This window comes from Microtus pennsylvanicus, chromosome 7, assembly GCF_037038515.1.
Source record: "Microtus pennsylvanicus isolate mMicPen1 chromosome 7, mMicPen1.hap1, whole genome shotgun sequence".
Taxonomy (NCBI): domain Eukaryota; kingdom Metazoa; phylum Chordata; class Mammalia; order Rodentia; family Cricetidae; genus Microtus; species Microtus pennsylvanicus.
This window is the reverse complement of record NC_134585.1, coordinates 41,583,584-41,602,843: the sequence shown is the minus strand read 5'-3', so window position 1 is coordinate 41,602,843 and position 19,260 is coordinate 41,583,584.

The following is a 19,260-nucleotide window of genomic DNA, read 5'->3' as shown; positions in this document are numbered from 1 at the left end:
GCCAGGGAGGTCTTCTCCATAACCCATAATTTGAGGGTAGATCACAGTTGAGAATTTTTGAGTGAGGCTAAAAAGAAATAAAGTCATGATTGATGTTGCTATGGAAATAGATGAGGGCTCACTCAGCCCAGCAGAGGCTGTCCCAGTACAGACATGAAACTGTCACAAAAGCAAGATCTAGCAGCAAAGTGAGGCTTCGGATGCCTGGACATCTAGATGCTGGGAGGCTTGTTTTGCTTAAAGCAACAGCTCTGGTAAATAGAAGAATGATCGATAATGTCTTCCCTTTGTGCTATCTCAATGTTCTCTTTCACAGAGCCATCTCCTAATATATCTGTCTTCTAAAGAATGCCAACCTCTTGTAATTAAACTCCCTTGCCCTGCTATATGCATAATATTCTCTCCTGGGCTAACATCTATTTATTTTCTAAGACAATTCTACAATTTTATATTGGAAAGAAATTTTTCTTTTGAAATTACTTTTTAAATTATCTTAAGGTATAGTTTCATCATTTCCCCTCCCTCTCTTTCCTCCTACTCTTATGTGTGCCTCTGGCTTTTCCAAATTTATAACTTCAATAACAATTATTTTTATTTATTCATATAAGCATATAAATGTCACCAGCTGAGGATGTTCATTTCTAGGGCTGAGTATTTTTGTGTTGGATAGCCAACCAGGCTCTCCGGGAAAGAAGAATTCTTCTGCTCTTCTCAGTTGTTAATTGTTTATAAATCTTCCTTTAGAAGTGGGGATCAGTGAGATTTTTCCATATTTATGTCAGGATGTTTAGTGCTGTTGGAATTGTCTTGCTTAGACAGTCGTATTGGGATTTCATATATTTAGCTCTTGTGTCATAAATAGAAGGTGCAGTCTCACGGTGGATGTCTTAGGGCTTCTACTGCTGTGCTATGACCATAAACAATTTAGGGATTAAAATGATTATTTATGTTTACAATGCTGGTTACCCTATATCACTGAAAGAAAGAAGGCAATGCAGAACAGGAACCTGGAGGCAGGAACTGATGCACAGGCCCTGGAGGAATGCTATTTATTGGCTTGCTTCCATGACTTGCTCAGCATGCCTTCTTATGCCATTTGGGAATACCAGCCCAGTATTATACTGCCTAAAATTGGACCCGACATAACCAATCATCAATCAAGAAAATATACGTATTTTATTAGATTCTTTTAAAAAAATACCAATCCAAATTACCACTCACTCCCCTCCTCCCATTCCCTCCACACACACCCTCTTAATCCACCCCCAACTCCCTCCAAAAACAATAATTGCTGCAGTTAGTAAACGAAGAATGACTTGACCTTTGGCCCTTTGGTGAGTCCAGTACTTTCCTAAGGAGAATAAGCATTCAATGGTTTGCAGTTGCACACACACAAAAAAGAGGAATACACATGACATTTTGGTTGAGCTAAATAAGTAATAAAATTTGTGTGTTGTTTCTCAATATATATATTTATGTATATACCACAGGCTTGCCCACAGGCTAATCAGGAGGAGTCTCATGAACCATTCATTCCAAGCTGGAATGTTGACTGGCTTGGTCTTGTGCAGCGGGTCTCATTCAGGCAACCACAGCTGCTGTGAATTCATGAATGCAGAGGTTTGGTCACATCCAGAAGACACTGTTTAGCTCTGGTCCTCCCTGAACTGTATCTCTCTGTTTCCTCTTTCAAGATGGTTTTTCCACAGTGAGCAATCCATAGCCATTTATTCTCTGCATTTTTACCAGTTGAGAGGTTCTCAGCTGCCATCTGCTGCACAAAGAAATTTCTCTGGTCAGGTCTGAGAACTGATTTAATCTATAGGTACAGAGATACAAATTTAGAGGGCAGTTTGGAGAGTATGTCTGTCTATCTAAATAGCAGAGGAAGGTTCATCCCTGTGGCCTCTGGGTTTCTCAACCATGAGTTCTTGGTGAGATTTACAGTACTAGGCTTGTATTGCCTATGGTGAACGGGGCCTTAAATCTAAGTAGAGAGTTGTTGCTTACTCCAGAATGCCTCTGCTCACTTTTTCACCCACAGGTGGATTTTGCCACACTGCTTCTTAATGTAGCTTATAATGTTGACAGCTGGCATACATGTGTGTGTATTTGTTTGTTTATATATGTGTATATATATATATATATATATATATATATGTATGTATTCTGGACTGTAATTTCTGGTACTAAGAAAGCTAATCAGCAGAAATGAAATTTCCGATTGTTACCAATATACTATGAGCAAAGTATTTAGTATCTTCAACAGTAGGAACTTAATATGAATTTACAGTGGGCAACCAGTGAATGTACCCTACCCAAGAGTATATGTTTAGCACAAACTGGAGTCAGTGGGTTACTAAGACAATAGAGGACATGAAATTGAGAAGAGATAAATATAAGGAGTGGATCTGGGGAGTTATTGGTAAGAATGAGGACAATATAATCAAATGTGTTGTATGTTTGTATGACATCCTCAAATAATAAAAAATGTTCTATTAAAAACTGTCTTTTGGTCATTTCACACACTCATACATCACTCTACAAAATATAAAATTTACCTGCATGGCCCTTCAATTTTAGTTAAATGTCTAAGCCCTTCATCGTGCCTACTTCCACTTTGTGTGGATGACTAAAGGCCTCTTCACAGAAACTTCTAGCTTACAACAGGACACGAGACACTAGTGTCAAACTCATTACCTTGACAGAAAACAACAACAGCAGCACAAAAATGGCAGTTCAAAGCAAAGCCGAGCTTTCTGATTTTCCAGTATCCAGACAGGACAATTGTGGGAAGGATGTGGCTTTTACAGCTAAGATCAGAGAATTATTGGATATCTCTGAAAGAAAGAGAGAGAATTTATCATAAAGAAGCTGACATTTCTTTCTATTTTCTACTAATACAGCATCAGGATGCAAGTTCAGAATATTAAATTAAGAAATGTGCTTTAAGGGCTGGAGAGATGGTTCAGGAGTTAAGGGCACTTGTTCTTGCAGAGGACCTGGATACACTTCTCAGAATCCATAGCTCACAACTATCCATAATTACAGTTCTGTGAAGCTCAGGATTCAGTCTGAAATTTTGGAGAGATGGCGTTGAATCTGAGGCTTTGTAGAGAAAGGACACGCCGTTCGTTCTGAAGATTTCATAGAGGTGAGAACTAACAGCTGGCTTTTCTGCTTCTCTGATCTTTCAGCTTTCCCCCTTAATATCTGACTCCAGGTTTTTATTAATAAGACCAATCAGAAATTGTGCTACAGTTCTCAGAGATGTCATCTCCTCTGCCGATCTCTACAGATGTCAGGCATATAAGTAATTTCCTTGACTACATGTAAACAGAATAATCATATGCATAAATAAGTCTAAAATAAGAGGAAAAGAAAGAAAGAAAGGTGCTTTTTCTGCCTCGCTGGCCAAACTAGTTAGAATAAAATATACTCAAACTGCTTTTATCTCTGATTGTGAACAGATTACTGAATGTTTCTGTGAATTTTCTTACCCAAGAAAATGCCAATATTATTAAATAGGCAAATATGGTATTCATTGTAATAATCACGGTACTTGGAATGTTATTCTATAATTCAATACAGTGTGTATAATTCATTTTCAAGCTTGTAATAGTTTATTTTTTGGAACATTTCAGGTAGATCACACCACCATTTCTAAGTATCTTTTATGTTTCTCAAAGAAATAATCTTCCTTCACATATCAGTCTTTCCCAGAACTTTATAATTGACCCAGATTAACCTCAAACCCTCAGTGAGTGTTGGGATTATAGCTGTGTGCTGCCATAGCCAGTCTGATTTATTTGATACCTCTTTACAGATAATAAGCTATTATGTTTGTTATAAAGAAAATTAGAACAAACATTAATTTTAATATTATGAAAGAGTATTTACTGAATGGGGTAGCGATAGGAAATCCTTAGAATTTTAATGTTTTCTCCCAATAGATTCTCATAAACAGAAATAAAGTGTGCTGTCTATCTAAAGAAGGCCTGGTATGTAAACAGAACCACAGAGGAACAAGAGTAATAACTCTTTTTGTCTTTCTTACTTTTGTCTTTTTGTTTCTATTTTCTGCCACAGTTACTAGTTGTTCTTACTGGCCAGGTCTAACAAATACATACACAGCAATAGCAGCAAGGACTACAAAAAACAAAAATTATTAACACAAAATCAAATATTTTCAGCAATCAATTCTTGGTGCCTCAGATGAGGTGAACTCTGTATTTTTTTTGTCACTGAAATGTTTCACTTGACTTCTGAAAATTTAATAAAATGATTTTGATAGTTGATGACAACCTCATCTTTTTTCTTGGGAAAAGGAACACCACCAAAAATAGCTACCCCCCCAACATACACACATGCATTCACTAAGACAAAAAATATCTTGGCTTGACTTCTTAGGCACCACAGTCCACAAGCTACAACTAAGTAGCTCTTTTGTGCAATATGGAAAAATTGTCTTTGTAGGATGGTGAAAATATGTTCCTTGGCAGGACAGGAAAATGTACTTAAAAAGTGGTTGTTCCAGCTATGGCATTTAGAAACCATAACAATTACCAGCATGGCTTGATAACCCTAAAGATTCAGTAGTACCATGCATGCTTTGGTGGTAACCAACAACTCCCTGCTTGGTCTTAAGACTTGCTCAATAAACATCATTTTGAGTGAGGTAACCCAGACCCAGAAAGTTTTTTAAAGTGCTGATAAACCCAGTGGCGTGTCTTGTGTTGCCTTCCCCTGGAAACATCAGACAAAATACTTAGGGAAGTAATTTAATTTGCTATTTTCCCCTCTGGAGAGGTACAGTTGAGAAAGGCAAGGTAAAACAGGATCTCTACTTCAGGGAAGATATATCTAAATAACATGCCAAAAATAACATGTAAATATATACATTCTGTTTGCATCAAAGAATCCCATATTTTGTGCTTTATATAGTTATAATTCTCTTATTGAAATAAATACTCCCTGTAATCCTTTAAAATATGCCCAACATTACTAACACCGTTTGGGCAATACATTTACTTTACTCAGGGGTAAATTTCATCTCCTGGACAAGTTCACTTATTTTAAGTATATAAATCACTGTAACTCTTTAACCACCCTGGCCATGGACTTTGTATATTGTCTCCTCCTCCTTCTTTTCCTCCTCCTCCTTCTTCTACTTCCTTTTCTCCTTTTCCTTCTTTTCCTACTCCTTTTAATAATTTCAAGATTTTAAGATGAAAAATAGTGATTGAAATTTTCTTCTCTTTATTTTCCTATTGAAAATAGATTCTTCTCTCACACAATACATTATGACCACAGTTTTCCCTCCTTCCATTCCTCCCAGCTTCCCCACCTCCCTTATCTCCCAGATCCACTACCTCTCTGTTTTTTTATTTCTCCAAGAGACAGAAACCAAACATGGCAAAATGGGATACAATCAGACAAAGCAAAGACCCTCATATCAAGGCTGGATGGGGAAGGCAACCCAATAGAAAGAAAAGCATCCCAAGAAGAGGCAAAAGAGTCAGAGATGAACTTGCTCTCATTGTTAGGAGTACCACAAAGCACCCAGATAAAAGCCATAACATAAATGCAGAGAACCTGGTGCAAACCCATGCAGTCCCTTACTTGCCACTTCAGCCTTTGTGAGCCCATATGAGAGCTTCTTAATCTGTTCAATGGGCCTTGTTCTCTTTGTGTCCTCCATCCCCTCTGGCTCCTATCATCTCGCCTCTCTTCTGTGGAATTCTTCTCTTATGCTATTTTTGATAATTCATCTTGAATGTCAACTTGATGGTATCTGGGACCAACATGGAAAACATCCCAAGGGGTTTGACTGTGAGGGATCTTCTAGATTAGGTTAATGAGGTGGGGAGACCCACCCTGAATGTGGGTGGAATCTTTCCATGGGCTAGGGTCCTATACTAAATAAAAAAGATAAAAGGCTAAGAGAAACAGCATTCTTTACACTGCTTGAGTGTAGGTGAGGTGTAATGCAACCAGCTGCCACCATTCTGTGCTCTCAGTGATGGATTGCACCTTTGAACTATTACGCAAAATATACTTTTCCTTTGTTAAGTTGTTTAGGTTTGAAGTTTTGTCACAGTAATAAAACATATAGCTAGTACATTATGCTTCTGTTATACTCTTCTGTGGCATGACTAATGCTGAGAGGCTTGAATGTATTTAGGAGATTCAAAGTAAGTAGTAATAAATAAATATTATTTTTTCTTTATGCATAGATACATCATACACCTGGTAATGCTTATGCTGTTTTCCTTCATCAGTATTTCATTTCTTCAATTTCTGTCTCTATTTCTCTTTCAATTATATCATAAAACTCTGTGAAATTAAAAGAGATAATGGGGAAAAAACTAATCTTAACCTGTGTATATATTAATTTATTGTGGAGTCTGTCAGATATCTCAAAATAGATTATGTAGGTGAATTCCCTAAATTGGCTTTCATTCATTCTATTATAGTTATTCTGATTCTAAAGCAAAAATACAAATGATTCATTCTTTTCATTAACTACTCTTTTTCCTTTAAATTTATTAATCTTTAAATAGTCAAGCAAACAGAGACATTTTGACTTTACTTGTAATCATTTACTTACTCTGTATACTGGATTCTAAAAGCACCCAATCTAAAAGTATTTTAGAAACTACACTAATGGAACATTTTATCTCATACTCAAAGTATGAGCTTTATATTAAATATATATTAAAACTGTCTTGTTAGTTCTCTAGGTTTTGCCTATGAACTGTGTACTGTGGAAATAATATATCTGTAATTTATATCCTTGAAAGTTTTAAGGAACTGGTTTGGAAAATCATATGAATCAATTTATGTGGATCTAACTGGTCCACTGTAAAATATAACAGAAAACTTATGTACTTCATTTATTTGTTCACTTTTCTCACTTGCGCTGTCCTTGAAAATCTTCCACAGGGCATCAATGATGAGGGCCACCTCTTTATACCTATAGTCATGCTGGAAAGAACCATTGCCAATTGACTTAGATTTCCTAATAATGTCTGTACCGACCAGATGCAACCTGGCTCTGGCCACTACTCAGCAGGCTTGATATTTCTCCCTCATTGACTTCTTGGCACTTTAATCTCAAAAACGTTCCAAATCCTTTTAGCCCAGAAGTTTTCAACTCTTTCTTTCAACTCTAGCTAATGCAGATCTCTGACTTCATTGTATATCTTGTGACAGTTTAGAGAGGGTTTCCCTGTATTGCAGTAATCCTTGTGTCTTCCTACCCCTTCATATACTCTTGGGACCGAAATTATCTTGTCCAAAGTATTTTTTTATTTGATTTATTTGAATCTTAGAAGACTGAATACATTTTACTCCTGCAAGATTGACACCATAAATGCCATTCACCTGATTTTAAAATTCCATTCACTCATACAATTAATAAATATTAATTGGGGCTTATAGCACTGGGATACTTTCTTGTAAAGGAGAAAAGACAGAAAATATATAAGAGTTTACAAGATTTAAGCCAGGTGGTGGTAGTACATGCCTTTAATCCCAGCTCTCAGGAGACAGAGGCAGGCAAATCTCTGTTAGTTCGAGGCCTGCATGGTCTACAAGAGCTAGTTCCAGGATAGGTTCCAAAGCTACAAAGAAATCTGTCTCAAAAAATTTTAAAAAATTAAAAAAAGTTTACAAGATTTAATGACTTTCTAAATGTGGTACGTGACTTAAAAGAATTTTTAAATATCACTTCAGTACTGGCTATACCCAAACATTGGTAAATTATTTAATATAGTCTTCTAGAAAATTTAATGTAATAAAATTTTTGTAGGTGGTTTTATGCTTGTATTAATTTCACAACTCTAACACTAGATGTATCATGATGGATCTCCATGGCTTTCTGATTCCAGTACACCTATGGGAATGTAGACTCGAAACACCTAATCTAGATTGGAATATGGTGAAAGACTCCATGGATAGTTTTTCTTCATCATCTTCCTAATTGGTACTGGATTTAGACCCGAATGTACTTTGCATTGTATGTATAAGAAGCTACATGAAATAGGATGGAAGTCATTCATATTATTGAATAAAAGTAGTATAGTATAAAAGAATATGAAGTGTCAAACTAGAGTGGTAGAAGACCATGATAGACCCTTACCATGTGACACTATGCTGAGCTTTAATTCCATATTAGAAGTAATTAGGAGCCACTACGATTAGAGTGAAATAACTTGCAAGATCAGACTTGCATTTTTTACTCATGATTCTACCTCGAATCAGGAAGGTGAGCAAATAAACAACAAAAATACCACCAAGAAAAGCAGAAATAGAAGCTTGACAATTGCTACACAGGTGAGAGGTGATTAATGAGAGTCATACCAAGCAATGGCATCAGTACCATACGGGCCTGGGGTTCCATTTTGGCTCCATTATCTACCAGCTGTGTAACTTCAGGCTTATTTGTAATCTTTATAACTTTAAGGTCTTAAGCTGTTATTTGAGTAATTCCTTTATAAATGTATTAAAATGAATGTATTATATAAGTCACAAAGTGCTTAACCTACTGCTAATATTTAAATATTTGGCAAACTAGTGAAGATAATAAAAATGTTAACTCTACCTATAAAATAAGACCAACATCCCTAAACATAGATAAATAACTTAACTTGTTAACTTAGAAATCAGGAATATATATCACAGTTGATGGAGTAGGGTTCCTTACTGGGATGCAAAGATTTCAAGACACAAAATCTGTTTATCAGATAGGAAACAATGATCATACCTAAGCTTTATGTCACACTAAAACCCCACGACGTCTGCTCATACTTGTAGGACTTCCCACACATAGGGCCCCTTTGTTACTAATAATCTCAGGAAAATGTCCAACCCTACTCCCAACATATATAATTTAACCCTTGGCCTTGTTAAATATCCAATAACATTGAGAAGATCTTCAAACTTTTTCAGAACACTACCCAAGGAGAATTTAACAATATTGTATTAATGACATTATGATATCCTTACTACCAACATAGAATCCCTATGGATTTCATTTCATTTGTTTATGAATGTATTCATGTCTCATCAGTGGGAAAGTCCTGGAGTCTCTGTGTAGGAGCAATGTTAAGGTTAGTACTAAAGGCAATTGTAAAGCCAAAGCAAAGAGCAGAAAAGTAAAATCTTACTATCTCCCTAGGACTAGAACCTTGTGTACCTGGCAAATGGAATGATGTCCTAAAGATAAACCAATCCCTCAGCACCCAAGAATTTGTCCAAAACAACTTTTTTTCTTAAGTCTGGGAGTGAGATATCTGCACTTGACTGATTTACTGAATATCTATGGGAGTTTTGTCCCTGCTGTACCCAAAGAACACTTCAAATCACCATTCTGATGAATCTTCCAGTTCTAGATTGAGCAGGCTTGGTTCCTTTTGGCTCAGGCTTTTTCACTACACCAAAATGTGGACAAAGATAAATCTGTATAAATAAGTATAAAAAGTTTAGTATTTAATTGACACCCATTGCCCATACCATGCCCAGTCCTCTAAGTGAAAAATTCTGAGGTGAATGCTAAGGCAAATTTCATGAGACAGAAGAGAAGAAAATTCCCTGTAAAGAGAATTTCAGAACTGTTTTATTTTAATAAAAGATAGTGAGTAACTATAATCCCCATTGAACAATGAATTCTCCTAGTGTTCTGTACGGTAGACAAGAACCTGCAAAGCAAGAAGATGGAGCCAGAAAAGAGTCTTTGTGTAGCGGCGTAAACGAATGCAGTTTGTAAAAATATATATAGTTTTAATGTAGAAATAGACTTACAGAACCACCGTTCCCGCGGAGACCAGGAAAGTAGAAGCGACAGCTCGGAGCATGCTCACCAAATTTATAGGCAGACATTAGCCCGAGGCGAACACGCCCCCTAAGGGGCGGGACTTATCCCTACATCTTTGACACATAGGCAAGGAGACACAACACAGACAAAGACTATTGTTGTGTAGAGATGATTGTGGATATCACAGACATGGGAGTTGGGTGTTATGTTTTCATACATGGAGAAGGTGAAGATGTTTTCCAACTTTAAATATGATTTCATGGATTATAGATAGTGTCATTATTTTTCAAATACCCAACACTCAAATGAGTTCCAGTGAATTTCAGTGCGTCTGCTAAATTTGAATCATCTTTGAAGTAATGCAAGAATACATATAGTAGATATTGAGATGTATGAATCTGAATTTGGACAATTCAAAGAAATGAAGTTTTGAAGTGAAACATGAGCCACTTTAGTGTAGAGAAGGTTGGTGAAAACATAAGATGAGTGAAATATCCCAGGGAGACAAAGAGAGTATAAAGGAAGTTGAGAGTTGAGATTTCTTTGCCTTATAAAGACAAAATACAAAGTGACCATTACTAATATGGACATTTTTCTCCTTAATTCTCACAATTAAAACATATTTTTTCCCATCAAATGGGTATTTGCCCCAATTTTGTTCAACTATTGATTACTTCTTTATGTATGTCCAAATTAAAATATATATATATCATAAAACTGAAATTACACCATGTAATTAGCCAGGTAAGGTTACCGCCACAAAACACTTACTGTGTGTTTACTATGTGCAAGATGTTGATTTTGGTCCTTTATGTGGAGTTCCTTCTTGTCCTCAGTAGTAGATGCCTGAGTAGTAGCATCATCTTCACTTTCTTATGGAAAGAAATAGGTTAATAGAGTTTAAGAGAAAAAGGAGAGGAAAGAACTCAAAATCTCACCCCTCCCCAAGTAACTATAGGCAGTAAATGGTTGTTGGGTATCTTAGTTTGGGTTTTTATTGCTGGGAAGAGTCACCACGGCCACGGAAACTCTTATAAATGAGAACATTTAATTGAGGTGGCTTGCTGATAGTTTCAGAGGTCCAGTCCATTATCATCAAGGTGGGAAGCAAGATGGTGTGCAGGCAGATGTGGTGCTGGAGTGGTAGCTGAGAGTCCTACACCTTCTAGGAAACAGGAAGTCGACTGGCATACGGGGCAGTGTTCTGAGCATGTAAGACCTCAAAGCCCACCCTAAATAGGGTTACCCCCCCAAAAAAAAAAAACCATACCCACTCCAGCAAAGTCACACCTCATAATACTGCCACTTCATATGAAATTATGAGGCCAATTACATTCAAACTACCATATTGGAGGAACATGAATCATGATCACTAGTATTGTATTTATTGTCAAGCTGTTCATGCTACACTACATAACTGTGATTCCATGCTCATGTAAGCAACTTAAACTCAGAGGATCAGAAGGAAAAGAAATGGAAGAAAGAAGAAAAAGGAAAAAGGAATAACCTTTCTTCAGAAATATTATAACATAAGAAAATGCCACTGTATTTAAATTTATGAGCTAATAATATATGATTCAAGAAAAATTTTGTAAGAATATATTATTTCTAATTATATAATATTAATAATAATTGATAATTATATAAATACAATGCTCTCAGTCCATACAATGATAATGATATGGCATATTGCATATGATTTCAGGGCTGATCACTTGGTGTTAGATAACCATTTGGGTGGCTCTTTTCCCAGGAGAACTGTTTCTCCATTTCTCAGCATTTCTTAGTACTTTGTCCAGGGTGGGGACTTTGTGGTATTTCTTTCATTCCAAAATGAACACAAGTGAACCCAACATGCATGCTAGTAATCTTTGTTTAGATTACCTAATAGCAGTAGTAAACATCAGACACTAGAATTGCTAGTAAAATATCTGTTAGTTTTTTTTTCTTTTTAGTTACTTTGTTTCTATGCTTAATGCTACAGATCCATTATTTATGTTGTCATAATCTGTTTGATTTGTGTGTTGTAAACTTTAGGAAAAAACACTACAAAATACAAGAATGGCAGTTTTTTTTTTTATACTAGAATGCATTACACTTTTACTGCAGAGTAAAGAGCTAGTGCATCAGAGCCAGTGGTTGACTGTTTAATCTGTTCATAAAAAAACTGGTCTTGGATTCTCTATACTAGGCTTAAATCATCTTAGTTGTCATATGTTAAAAAAAGCTAGTAAGAAACTCATAACATTTGGTGTGACGTCTCAAAGTCCTAGGTGTAGTGGAAAGGATCCTCTAAGAAAAGTATGGAGGTAGATCTTTAACCTTTAACACACCTAGGGACCTGAAGCTGTTGATGCGTGGTAAATGATCTTCCTGACTACAATAAAATTGACTTAAAAGGCCCAATGTATTAATAGGTTGTCTCTGTGTGTATGTGTGTGTTAGGGATGTGTGTATGTCTACCAAATACAGATTAATACTTGTTAGTTGCACATATATGTATATGCATATTCACACACACATATACATACACACATATGTACATGTAGAGGACAGAATTCAAAGTTTGGAGTCTCTCATTGATCTCCACCTTTAGTTTTTGAAACAGGATCTCTGCTTGAACCTGTTTCTCATCATTTTGCTTAGGTTCATTGGCTGATGACTTTAAGTTCTTGCTTCTGCTCTTCCCAAATTCTAGGTTTTGACGATGTGACTGCCACATGTGTGTAGAGACCTGTGGGTTCTGGGGAGTTGAGTTCACCTCCTCATGTTTGCACAGCAGGCGCTCTACAGATTGCAATCTCTTCAGCTTTGGGAATTATATTTTTTGATATAAAATTTAATGCCAGTAATTTGCCCATTTTGTTTGGGAGTTACCAAAAATAAGAAAAGCCTTTTACCCCTTGCATCCTTTCATGTAGAAGCCAATGCTTCCCAAACAGTATTGTTACATTTTGCTAACAATTTTCTAAATGTAGTTAATAAATACTTTTGCTAATAACTATAAAGCTTTAATATACTATCATACTTACTGAATATTAAACTTTGTAACTAATACACTCAGGTTATCTAGTACCCAACATTCACTAAGAACAGCTGCAGTGGTAAGTGACTTAAATGAACATTTAAGAAAGTTTCACTCTGCCCATGTATGGAAACTCTGACAAATGACTTCAGAACTGTTGTTAACATTTAGCACCTTCTCTTACTTGATGTTCATTTGAAAGGAAATCTCTTAGGCTGTTAATTATAAGAATGACAGCCTGGAGCAGAGTGAAATATCTATATTTTTTCCTAACAATTAAACACCTTTGATTTTAAGGTCAATGTCTTCAGTTAAGTCTTTCAGAGCTGTTAAAACACTGTTCGTGTCTCGTCAATTACTCTGGATAGACATTTAAGACTCCACAGGGAGAAACTGTGGATCCAATATCATTGGATATACAACTCCCAGTTTTAATCTTCACATACATTCCTTACAGTAAAAATCTGCCCTGGAGGGAAGGATGCATCGAGAACAATGGGCCTCACACCTGAGAAGGCTTTGAATAAGCACCAAAATGGTAACACCAAGTCCACTGAACCCTCAGGGTATTTCACCCAACGATCTGGGGTAGATCCTGCAGATGTTGATGCTGAAGTGGTTGCTCTGGGGGTCACACTTTAACAACTAGTAGCATTACTAAAAATCTATCCAATTGGCTGTATAGGTTAAAAAGTATCTAAAATTGAAGATGTTTTGAAAGTCATACAAACAGATGTGAAATGTTGAAGCTGGTAAGAAAGGTTTTTAAGAAAATCTAAATTTATTAGGATGTTTATTTCTTGTATTTCAGTATTTTCAAAAATTATTTTATCTCACACAAGGTTGATCATACACAGTTAACATCTTGAAGATTTCTTCAAATATACAGAAGTGCATTCACATCTTGGGACTGGACAATAGCAGCTTTATATTATTGCTCTAACAGGTTTTGAGTGACACAGGCAAGGTGTTTGGGACTGAGCCATTTTTTTCTTAAGAGAAAGTTAAAATCTGAACAGACTGAAAAATAAACCACTCTGCTTTTGATCCAAAAAATAGGGAAAGACACAGAGAAAATCCTTTCTCTTTGACCCTGGATGAACAACAAACATTAACTTGGTTTGGGCTTATCAGAGAGAGATTTGAACATTGAATCATTGGTACAGATAGCAAAACCTGAACTGCAATGAGTCACTAAGGGCTCAGTGTTGACAACTCTTCACATTGCAACTCTAACTAGCTGAAAAACTGAGGGACGGAAGGCAGTCACAGTATGATAACATAGCTTTTTATGAGCTCTACCATATTTCTCTAGGGGACACTAGATAAAAAAATAAAATGATTTTTGGAAGGGACAGGGAAAAGATATCCACTCTCAAAAAAGCTCAGATCTTCTTTTCTTAGATGATAAGATGGTTTCTAGCTCTGTAGAAATAGTTAACTAGACATAAATCTCCTCCGGAGACTGAATGAATTATAAAAGGAAATATGCAAATCTAGTCTGGTCTAGCTCTGTATATGAAAAAAGGAAATACTTTCTTATTGTTGTGGTATATTTTTACACTGTGGGCAGATATATCACTGTTATTGGTTTAATAAAGAGATGAATGAATGGCCAATAGCTAAGCAGGAGGATGTGTAGGTGAGACTTTCTGGAAGAGAAATAAAATTATGGGTTGACAATGAGACAGAGTTGCTAGGCAGAGATAGTGAGGAAGCAGGATGAGCAAAATGACAGAAAGGTAAAAACCCATGAGGCAAAACAGATCAATATAAATTGGTTATTTTAAGTTATCAAAGCTAATGGGACAAACCTCAGTTAAGGCATAGCTTTCATAATTAATAATAAGTCTCTTTGTTATTATTTGGGAGCTGGCCGGTGGAACAGAGAAAGACTCCTTACAACCTATAGTCCATTCTCCTTATATTTTCTTTCAAAAGAAGAAGAAAACATGATAATCACTTGTATGTTGTTGATAGTCCCTAAACAGAAGTTCACCAAAGTATAAGATCAAACTATACACTTATGAAATGCTTTGTCTTCCTCATCTTGCCAACATATGTGCCTAATTAATTTCTGTCATTAGTTTTTGATATTACAATAGAAGTACATCATTTTCCCCTTCCCTTTCCTCCCTCCAGACCCTCCGTGTACTCCCTTTTCACAGTATCCTGAGTGAGGTGGAGGCACACAGGCCAGTTCCATAATTAACAGTTGAGCTCATTCCCATGCAGTGAGAAAGGAAGGAGGAAATCTTCAAATGAATAGAGAAGTAACTAAGGTAAACTGACTAAGGCAAAACATTGTCGCTAAGGCGAAACATTGTTGCTAACTAGGTGAAACATTGTTGCTAACTAAGGTGAAATATTGTTGCTAGCTAAGGCAAAACATTGCTGCTAAGGCGAAACATTGTCGCTAATTAAGGTGAAACATTGTTGCTTACTAAGGTGAAACATTATTGCACTCAACTTTTTCTTTTTAATTTTGGGTAGGAGAATGTTCATGAAAAAAAAACTTCAAAATCTTTTCACTTTGTTTCAAATTTTTGGCATCTTTTCTTTTGTCTCACACACACACACATTTCTAAACACATCAATATAACAGATTTAGTACATATAGTGATTCTTATATGTTTTTGTTTTCAGGGTTAAACAATTGGTGTGCTTTACCTGGGAAGACAATGGATTTTATTCAGCTGTAAAGAATGTTGTCAATCAGGTTTGACGGTTATGGAGAGGTGGGGGCAAAGGGAGGGATATTGGTGGTGGCAAGGTTTAGACATGGATGAAATGAGAATGAGGGTGATAAGATGGGATAAGAACCAATTAACAACAAGTATGTAGAAAGGAGTCATATGGAAGCACACTACTTTGTAAGAGAAACTGACTTACAAAGTTAATGCACTGAATTAGTGGATCCACACAGGACAGGAAAAGTGAGGAAGAAAGCGGAGGGCAAGAGGGGAGGGGACTTAGGAATGGGAGGAAAAAAAGTGAGAGGATAGAGAGAGGGAGAAGAGGGGAGGAAAGTGGGGAGAAAGTAGGGACATGGACAGAGAATAATAACCTGATCTCACTCTTTCTTGCTTTACTCAAGAAAAAACTCATAGTTCTATGGCAGGACTTGATTTTGAAAGACGTTTTTATGACACTGAAAAAGAGAACTGAGACTGTTTGAAAAAAGAGTAGAAACATTTTAATGAACTATCTGGTTAAATGTTTGCACACGTGAGGGTTGGAATGAATATGAGCAGATAAAGTAAAGTTAGACTTTATGCAATCTTTGTTACTTTCATTAAAATGTAATTATATATCTTCATAATATTCAAACTTCTCCCATTCTCTTATTGTCCTCTTCCTGGCCCTGTGTGACACAGTTGCTTTCTGTACATGTCCTATACTTGAAAAGATTCACCTTATTGTTTTCTCTTTATCTTGTCTCTTTTTTTTTTTTAAATCTACCCAACTGGTTTCTCTTCCTTTGTCTACATTTCCTTTTGTCCTAAGGATGTGAACACATAATTCCTTAACCCCCCACCTCACACTAGAGTCTTACCAGTATTGTATGTCAAATTTTAAACCATGAACTTCAGAGAGAAACATAGTTTAGCCCATAAGAGATTGGATTAATTTGTGAGTACTCATTTCCTGATTGTGATGGGCACATTGTGCTTATGGGAGAGAACTCCCCAAATATTCATTTCTGCTGTTTCTTAAAAGTATAATGCTGTTCACATGAGAAGAAATAAGACAGGAGCTGCATGTGATGTGTGAAAAAGCAGCAGTGTGGAGCAATTGTGTTTAGTCACTGTTTTAACTCGGAGCATAATTGAGGCAGGTGGAACCATTTTTTCTGACTATGAAAGAAACCTGGGTAGATAAACAGAACCATACAGGGGGGAAAAAAACCCTATAAACAAAGCTCTATCTCAGAACACAAGAAAGATGGAAGGATTTCGATGACTGGGATATAGACTTTACCTGGACTTATGGTATCTTAGGTAAATAATTTTGATTGATAAGATATACAGTTATGATGGCCATGGATAAATTGGGAACATTAAAGTAAAGCATACAGTAAAATCATTTCTTGAAGTCAGAAGTTAATTCGTTATTAATTGACAGTTGGTGGCAATTGAGCATTTGACAGTTGATATGGAGCAAACGCATTATTTTCTTAATAAACGATCTTTTTCTCTTTTAACACAGCCATCAGGTATTTAATTGTGTGCAATATAATTAAATGATCAGTGTCTAGCCACAGCATATGACACACTAGAGAGAGTATAGGACAAACTTTTTATTTATTTATTTATTTATTTATTAAAGATTTCTGCCTCCTCCCTGCCACCGCCTCCCATTTCCCTCCCCCTCCCCCCGATCAAGTTCCCCTCCCTCATCCGCCGAAGAGCAATCAGGGTTCCCTGCCCTGTGGAAAATCCAAGGACCACCCACCTCCATCCAGGTCTAGTAAGGTGAGCATCCAAACTGCCTAGGCTCCCCCAAAGCCAGTACGTGCAGTAGGATCAAAAACCCATTGCCATTGTTCTTGAGTTCTCAGTATTCCTCATTGTCCGCTATGTTCAGCAATTCCAGTTTTATCCCATGCTTTTTCAGACCCAGGCCAGCTGGCCTTGGTGAGTTCCCAATAGAACATCCCCATTGTCTCGGTGTGTGGGTGATCCTAGAGAAGCTAAATAAGAAGGTGAACCCAAAGAAAAACATATAGGCATCTTCCTGAATATTAACCTTCATCAGGCGATGAAAGGAGACAGAGACAAGGACCCACATTGGAACACTAGACAGAAATCTCAAGGTCCAAATCAGGAGCAGAAGGAGAGAGAGCACGAGCAAGAAACTCAGGACCGCGAGGGGTGCACTCACACACTGAGACAATAGGACAAATTTTTAAAGCGAAGGGCTTACTATCCACAAGTGAAATCTTGAAAAAAAAAATGTTGGTTCTTGAATACTTTTAAACGAAGTCAAATTAAACATGGTTTGTAATTCAAAGGAAACATGGGGACACAGAAGATGAGAGAGGACTGCTGTTTGTGTGCCGTGCTTCTCCTCTTTCAGGTAAACTCCAGTCTGTGCCCCTTTTTTGTGTGTGTTAATGTCCATTTAAGTCCATGTCATAACTGCATATGACCATATCACCAATTTGTAGATAATAAAGAGATTTTATAGTTATAGACCCCTTGGACTTTAGAAATCCAGGCAGCCCTTGTACCCTAGTGTGTGAAGACATCCCTCATAAATTGATAAAGCACAGTACGCACACAGTGAAACTCTTGCATCACAGCAAATCTGTTTGGCACAGCAAATCTAATATCCATGTTTGTGTTCCACTAGCTCTTAGGCATTTTGTACCCATATCAATGCCTTATATGTAAGAATTTGCAAGAATTATCTTATAAATGGGAGACAATTAAAAAATACAACTAAAGACTTTGGAAACCAGAGTTTTCCCACTTAAAGACTTACTTATACAGTAGATGAAACTTAAACTGATATTTAAATGATGAATGATTTGAAATGACAGAGAAAGAAGAATAATGGGGTTTGAGAGAGAAGGATCAGTGTTATACAAAGCCCCTCAAAGATAAGGAGTGTGGTCAGGTGACCTCTGTTAATTAGATCAAGAATAAGTGTATTTAGCTTATTATTCTGGAAGTATTAAAAGAAAAATTGGTGCCAGGTTTGGAAGATAAGACTATTTTGTGTATAATCAACTTTATGATATAGGACATGATGACCAAGCTTGGTCAGAACATCCTGTGCTCCCTCCCATGTAGCTGCATCTGTCTTCCTAATCCTATCCTGCCCTTATACACTCCAACATTCAGATCTAGCTAAAGTCATACAGTGTCCCAGCCCCATCTGATGAGCCACACTTATAGTATCCTTAACATCTAGGCTTGGGATAGACACATATCCTGTGCACCAACCTTGTATCTACCTGGCCTTATTATGCTTACACCATATCCCAATCTTGTCCCACCTGGCCTACATATAATTTGCTCCAATCAGTCCTGGTGAATCCCACTGTATCTATTTTACCTACAATCGTTATTGCCAGACTTCCTCCATGTACTACTACCAGAGCCCTGATTCAGACTGGTAATCCTATCTCTGATGTGGGAGTGTCATATATTCGTTGCTTTCATTGGTTAATTAATAATGAAACTGCTTGGCCTGATAGGTTAGAACATAGGTGGGTAGAGTAAACATTACAGAATGCTGGGAGGAAGAGGAAGCGAGCTCAGACTCCATAGCTCTCCTCTCTGAGGCAGACGTGATGAAGCTCCGACCCAGGATGGACGTAGGCTAGAATCTTCCTGGTAAGTGCACCTCATGGTGCTACACACATTAATAGAAGTGGGCCAAGCAGTGTTTATATGAATACAGTTTGTGT